The sequence below is a fragment of the Carettochelys insculpta genome, unplaced genomic scaffold (assembly GCF_033958435.1).
Source record: "Carettochelys insculpta isolate YL-2023 unplaced genomic scaffold, ASM3395843v1 scaffold_0065, whole genome shotgun sequence".
NCBI lineage: Eukaryota > Metazoa > Chordata > Testudines > Carettochelyidae > Carettochelys > Carettochelys insculpta.
In genome coordinates this window covers 25,001-32,500 of record NW_027439102.1, presented here as the reverse complement: position 1 = coordinate 32,500, position 7,500 = coordinate 25,001, and the positions used below count along the sequence as shown (strand labels likewise).

Genomic DNA, 7,500 nt, shown 5'->3' with positions numbered 1-7,500 from the left:
GGGCAGGGTGACCCTCGCGGGAGGGTCCGGCCGCCGGTGGAGGCGGGCAGGGTGACCCTCGCGGGAGGGTCCGGCCGCCTCCTTTCCTCTCCCCCCCGGGAACCGGGTTGACCTGGTGTCCGTTCCCAAAAGCGGGGTCCGGGTGGCCGGCCCTCTTCGCTGGGACGGCGTGCCGGGTGACCCTCGCGGGAGGGTCCGGCGGGCAGGGTGACCCTCGCGGGAGGGTCCGGCCGCCGGTGGAGGCGGGCAGGGTGACCCTCGCGGGAGGGTCCGGCCGCCTCCTTTCCTCTCCCCCCCGGGAACCGGGTTGACCTGGTGTCCGTTCCCAAAAGCGGGGTCCGGGTGGCCGGCCCTCTTCGCTGGGACGGCGTGCCGGGTGACCCTCGCGGGAGGGTCCGGCGGGCAGGGTGACCCTCGCGGGAGGGTCCGGCCGCCGGTGGAGGCGGGCAGGGTGACCCTCGCGGGAGGGTCCGGCCGCCGGTGGAGGCGGGCAGGGTGACCCTCGCGGGAGGGTCCGGCCGCCTCCTTTCCTCTCCCCCCCGGGAACCGGGTTGACCTGTTGACCTGGTGGCCGATTCCCTCCCCGGGCACCAGGTCAACCGCCGCTGCTTTCAGCGGGGGTTGACCTGGTGGCCGATTCCCTCCCCGGGCACCAGGTCAACCTCCGCTGCTTTCAGCGGGGGTTGACCTGGTGGCCGATTCGCTCCCCGGGCACCAGGTCAACCTCCGCTGCTTTCAGCGGGGGTTGACCTGGTGGCCGATTCCCTCCCCGGGCACCAGGTCAACCTCCGCTTCTTTCAGCGGGGGTTGACCTGGTGGCCGATTCGCTCCCCGGGCACCAGGTCAACCTCCGCTGCTTTCAGCGGGGGTTGACCTGGTGGCCGATTCCCTCCCCGGGCACCAGGTCAACCTCCGCTGCTTTCAGCGGGGGTTGACCTGGTGGCCGATTCCCTCCCCGGGCACCAGGTCAACCTCCGCTGCTTTCAGCGGGGGTTGACCTGGTGGCCGATTCGCTCGCCGGGCACCAGGTCAACCTCCGCTGCTTTCAGCGGGGGTTGACCTGGTGGCCGATTCCCTCCCCGGGCACCAGGTCAACCTCCGCTTCTTTCAGCGGGGGTTGACCTGGTGGCCGATTCGCTCCCCGGGCACCAGGTCAACCTCCGCTGCTTTCAGCGGGGGTTGACCTGGTGGCCGATTCGCTCCCCGGGCACCAGGTCAACCTCCGCTGCTTTCAGCGGGGGTTGACCTGGTGGCCCATTCGCTCCCCGGGCACCAGGTCAACCTCCGGTGCTTTCAGCGGGGGTTGACCTGGTGGCCGATTCGCTCCCCGGGCACCAGGTCAACCTCCGGTGCTTTCAGCGGGGGTTGACCTGGTGGCCGATTCCCTCCCCGGGCACCAGGTCAACCTCCGGTGCTTTCAGCGGGGGTTGACCTGGTGGCCGATTCCCTCCCCGGGCACCAGGTCAACCTCCGCTGCTTTCAGCGGGGGTTGACCTGGTGGCCGATTCGCTCCCCGGGCACCAGGTCAACCTCCGCTGCTTTCAGCGGGGGTTGACCTGGTGGCCCATTCGCTCCCCGGGCACCAGGTCAACCGCACCCTTTTTCGGCCGCCTTCGCCTCCAAATTTTTCCCCCGTTTCCTTGCCCACTCCTCGGTCACTTCATACGCCCTCCCCCTTACATCCACCGTACGCAACACCTCCACCGGGCTTAATAGTCCACAACCGAGACCCAGGGCCTTCCCCGCTCTCAACCACCTCCACCCACGGTCCCCCTCCACCGGGCTTAATAGTCCACAACCGAGACCCAGGGCCTTCCCCGCTCTCAACAACCTCCACCCACGGTCCCCCTCCACCGGGCTTAATAGTCCACAACCGAGACCCAGGGCCTTCCCCGCTCTCAACAACCTCCACCCACGGTCCCCCTCCACCGGGCTTAATAGTCCACAACCGAGACCCAGGGCCTTCCCCGCTCTCAACCACCTCCACCCACGGTCCCCCTCCACCGGGCTTAATAGTCCACAACCGAGACCCAGGGCCTTCCCCGCTCTCAACAACCTCCACCCACGGTCCCCCTCCACCGGGCTTAATAGTCCACAACCGAGACCCAGGGCCTTCCCCGCTCTCAACAACCTCCACCCACGGTCCCCCTCCACCGGGCTTAATAGTCCACAACCGAGACCCAGGGCCTTCCCCGCTCTCAACAACCTCCACCCACGGTCCCCCTCCACCGGGCTTAATAGTCCACAACCGAGACCCAGGGCCTTCCCCGCTCTCAACAACCTCCACCCACGGTCCCCCTCCACCGGGCTTAATAGTCCACAACCGAGACCCAGGGCCTTCCCCGCTCTCAACCACCTCCACCCACGGTCCCCCTCCACCGGGCTTAATAGTCCCCAACCGATACCCAGGGCCTTCCCCGCTCTCAACAACCTCCACCCACGGTCCCCCAAGACGCACGTTCCAAGCCTTAACCCTCAGACCATCCACCCCCCGGGGGGGACCCCACACCCACCTGACCCCAACTCACTCCCACCAAAAACACCACCACCGCCACCGCCTCAACGGCCTGCCCCACCCAGCACTCCCACACACACACCTGCCCCACCAACGCTCCACACACGCTTTCTTCCCTCTCCCCGACCCGACCCAAGCCATCGCACCGCACCGGGTGAGGGCCTAAGCTTCCTCGCCCGCCCCCCCGCCCCCGACACGCAGGCAGGCAGAGGGAAAGGCCTCAGCGCCCCCCAGGACCGTCGCGCCGCCTTGGCCTCACGGCTTCCCTGCTCCCGCACGGCAGACACACGCCCCGCTCTACCCCCGCTGGGGCCAAAAGCTGCCTACGGCACCTGGGATTCCCAGGCGGTCACCCATCCAGGTACTAGCCAGGCCCGGGACGGTTTACCTTCCGAGATCGGACGAGATCGGGGGCATTCGGTCCGGTATGGCCGTAGGCCCCCGCCTCCCCGGGCTTTAGCGTCAGCAGCCTGGCCTCAGTCAGCCGGGCCCAAACAATTAACCCGGAGGCCGGGCCGAGGGAAAACTTCCTCCGAGCCGGCCCAAGGGGAAGGGAGGACGAGGACGCCGGGCCCGGGAGGTGACAGGACGTGCACGTCAGACCCGGGAAGCTGTGTGCCCCGAGGTTAACCCCCGGGCCGGGGCGGGGAGAGAAAAATGTTCTAAGTCCGGTAGGGACAGCAGGTCAACCCCGGTCCGAGGCGGGGAGAGAAATTTTCCAAGTCCGGCAGGGACAGCAGGTCAACCCCGGCCGCCGTAGCAGAGGTTGACCTGGTGTCCGATTCGCTCCCCGGGCACCAGGTCAACCTCGGGCGCTTTAGCGGAGGTTGACCTGGTGTCCGATTCGCTCCCCGGGCACCAGGTCAACCTCGGGCGCTTTAGCAGAGGTTGACCTGGTGTCCGATTCGCTCCCCGGGCACCAGGTCAACCTCGGGCGCTTTCAGCGGAGGTTGACCTGGTGGCCGATCCCCTCCTCGGGCTCCAAGTCCGGCAGGGACAGCAGGTCAACCCCGGTTCCGGGCGGGGAGAGAAAAATTTTCTAAGTCCGGCAGGGACAACAGGTCAACCCCGGTTCCGGGCGGGGAGAGAAAAATTTTCTAAGTCCGGCAGGGACAGCAGGTCAACCCCGGCCGCTTCAGCGGAGGTTGACCTGGTGTCCGATTCGGTCCCCGGGCACCAGGTAAACCGTGGCCGCTTTCAGCGGAGGTTGACCTGGTGGCCGATCCCCTCCTCGGGCTCCAAGTCCGGCAGGGACAGCAGGTCAACCCCGGCCGCTTTAGCAGAGGTTGACCTGGTGTCCGATTCGCTCCCCGGGCACCAGGTCAACCGTGGCCGCTTTCAGCGGAGGTTGACCTGGTGGCCGATCCCCTCCTCGGGCTCCAAGTCCGGCAGGGACAGCAGGTCAACCCCGGCCGCTTTAGCAGAGGTTGACCTGGTGTCCGATTCGGTCCCCGGGCACCAGGTAAACCGTGGCCGCTTTCAGCGGAGGTTGACCTGGTGGCCGATCCCCTCCTCGGGCTCCAAGTCCGGCAGGGACAGCAGGTCAACCCCGGCCGCTTTAGCAGAGGTTGACCTGGTGTCCGATTCGGTCCCCGGGCACCAGGTAAACCGTGGCCGCTTTCAGCGGAGGTTGACCTGGTGGCCGATCCCCTCCTCGGGCTCCAAGTCCGGCAGGGACAGCAGGTCAACCCCGGCCGCTTTAGCAGAGGTTGACCTGGTGTCCGATTCGCTCCCCGGGCACCAGGTAAACCGTGGCCGCTTTCAGCGGAGGTTGACCTGGTGGCCGATACCCTCCTCGGGCTCCAAGTCCGGCAGGGACAGCAGGTCAACCCCGGCCGCTTTAGCAGAGGTTGACCTGGTGTCCGATTCGCTCCCCGGGCACCAGGTAAACCGTGGCCGCTTTCAGCGGAGGTTGACCTGGTGGCCGATCCCCTCCTCGGGCTCCAAGTCCGGCAGGGACAGCAGGTCAACCCCGGCCGCTTTAGCAGAGGTTGACCTGGTGTCCGATTCGCTCCCCGGGCACCAGGTAAACCGTGGCCGCTTTCAGCGGAGGTTGACCTGGTGGCCGATCCCCTCCTCGGGCTCCAAGTCCGGCAGGGACAGCAGGTGAACCCCGGCCGCTTTAGCAGAGGTTGACCTGGTGTCCGATTCGCTCCCCGGGCACCAGGTAAACCGTGGCCGCTTTCAGCGGAGGTTGACCTGGTGGCCGATCCCCTCCTCGGGCTCCAAGTCCGGCAGGGACAGCAGGTGAACCCCGGCCGCTTTAGCAGAGGTTGACCTGGTGTCCGATTCGCTCCCCGGGCACCAGGTAAACCGTGGCCGCTTTCAGCGGAGGTTGACCTGGTGGCCGATCCCCTCCTCGGGCTCCAAGTCCGGCAGGGACAACAGGTCAACCCCGGTTCCGGGCGGGGAGAGAAAAATTTTCTAAGTCCGGCAGGGACAGCAGGTCAACCCCGGCCGCCGTAGCAGAGGTTGACCTGGTGTCCGATTCGCTCCCCGGGCACCAGGTCAACCTCGGGCGCTTTAGCAGAGGTTGACCTGGTGTCCGATTCGGTCCCCGGGCACCAGGTAAACCGTGGCCGCTTTCAGCGGAGGTTGACCTGGTGGCCGATCCCCTCCTGGGGCTCCAAGTCCGGCAGGGACAGCAGGTCAACCCCGGTCCCAGGCGGGGAGAGAAAAAATTTCCAAGTCCGGCAGGGACAACAGGTCAACCCCGGTTCCGGGCGGGGAGAGAAAAATTTTCAAAGTCCGGCAGGGACAGCAGGTCAACCCCGGCCGCTTCAGCGGAGGTTGACCTGGTGTCCGATTCGGTCCCCGGGCACCAGGTAAACCGTGGCCGCTTTCAGCGGAGGTTGACCTGGTGGCCGATCCCCTCCTCGGGCTCCAAGTCCGGCAGGGACAACAGGTCAACCCCGGTCCCAGGCTGGAGAGAAAAATTTTCTAAGTCCGGCAGGGACAACAGGTCAACCCCGGTCCCAGGCGGGAGAGAAAAATTTTCTAAGTCCGGCAGGGACAGCAGGTCAACCCCGGCCGCTTCAGCGGAGGTTGACCTGGTGTCCGATTCGGTCCCCGGGCACCAGGTAAACCGTGGCCGCTTTCAGCGGAGGTTGACCTGGTGGCCGATCCCCTCCTCGGGCTCCAAGTCCGGCAGGGACAACAGGTCAACCCCGGTCCCAGGCTGGAGAGAAAAATTTTCTAAGTCCGGCAGGGAGAACAGGTCAACCCCGGTCCCAGGCGGGAGAGAAAAAATTTCTAAGTCCGGCAGGGACAACAGGTCAACCCCGGTCCCAGGCGGGAGAGAAAAATTTTCTAAGTCCGGCAGGGACAACAGGTCAACCCCGGTCCCAGGCGGGAGAGAAAAATTTTCTAAGTCCGGCAGGGACAACAGGTCAACCCCGGTCCCAGGCGGGAGAGAAAAATTTTCTAAGTCCGGCAGGGACAACAGGTCAACCCCGGTCCCAGGCGGGAGAGAAAAATTTTCTAAGTCCGGCAGGGACAACAGGTCAACCCCGGTCCCAGGCTGGAGAGAAAAATTTTCTAAGTCCGGCAGGGACAGCAGGTCAACCCCGGCCGCTTTAGCAGAGGTTGACCTGGTGTCCGATTCGCTCCCCGGGCACCAGGTCAACCTCTGGCGCTTTAGCAGAGGTTGACCTGGTGTCAGATTCGCTCCCCGGGCACCAGGTCAACCTCGGTCGCTTTAGCAGAGGTTGACCTGGTGTCCGATTCGCTCCCCGGGCACCAGGTAAACCGTGGCCGCTTTCAGCGGAGGTTGACCTGGTGGCCGATTCCCTCCTCGGGCTCCAAGTCCGGCAGGGACAGCAGGTCAACCCCGGTCCCAGGCGGGGAGAGAAAAAATTTCTAAGTCCGGCAGGGACAACAGGTCAACCCCGGTCCCAGGCTGGAGAGAAAAAATTTCTAAGTCCGGCAGGGACAACAGGTCAACCCCGGTCCCAGGCGGCAGAGAAAAAATTTCTAAGTCCGGCAGGGACAACAGGTCAACCCCGGTCCCAGGCGGGAGAGAAAAATTTTCTAAGTCCGGCAGGGACAACAGGTCAACCCCGGTACCGGGCGGGAGAGAAAAATTTTCTAAGTCCGGCAGGGACAACAGGTCAACCCCGGTCCCAGGCGGGAGAGAAAAATTTTCTAAGTCCGGCAGGGACAACAGGTCAACCCCGGTTCCGAGCGGGAGAGAAAAATTTTCTAAGTCCGGCAGGGACAACAGGTCAACCCCGGTCCCGGGCGGGAGAGAAAAAATTTCTAAGTCCGGCAGGGACAACAGGTCAACCCCGGTCCCAGGCTGGAGAGAAAAAATTTCTAAGTCCGGCAGGGACAACAGGTCAACCCCGGTCCCAGGCGGCAGAGAAAAATTTTCTAAGTCCGGCAGGGACAACAGGTCAACCCCGGTCCCAGGCGGGAGAGAAAAATTTTCCAAGTCCGGCAGGGACAACAGGTCAACCCCGGTCCCAGGCGGCAGAGAAAAAATTTCTAAGTCCGGCAGGGACAACAGGTCAACCCCGGTCCCAGGCTGGAGAGAAAAAATTTCTAAGTCCGGCAGGGACAGCAGGTCAACCCCGGCCGCTTCAGCTGAGGTTGACCTGGTGTCCGATTCGCTCCCCGGGCACCAGGTAAACCGTGGCCGCTTTCAGCGGAGGTTGACCTGGTGGCCGATCCCCTCCTGGGGCTCCAAGTCCGGCAGGGACAACAGGTCAACCCCGGTCCCAGGCGGGAGAGAAAAATTTTCTAAGTCCGGCAGGGACAACAGGTCAACCCCGGTTCCGAGCGGGAGAGAAAAATTTTCTAAGTCCGGCAGGGACAACAGGTCAACCCCGGTACCGGGCGGGAGAGAAAAAATTTCTAAGTCCGGCAGGGACAACAGGTCAACCCCGGTCCCAGGCTGGAGAGAAAAAATTTCTAAGTCCGGCAGGGACAACAGGTCAACCCCGGTCCCAGGCTGGAGAGAAAAAATTTCTAAGTCCGGCAGGGAC

General features: G+C 64.6%; 1 non-coding gene across 1 annotated transcript; it reads right to left on the bottom strand.

The window, feature by feature from the left end:
- Positions 1–2,835: 2,835 nt before the first annotated feature.
- LOC142006443 (5S ribosomal RNA) lies at positions 2,836–2,954 on the bottom strand. Its single transcript, XR_012643517.1, has one exon. It is a non-coding gene; the product is annotated as a 5S ribosomal RNA (ribosomal RNA).
- Positions 2,955–7,500: the final 4,546 nt, after the last annotated feature.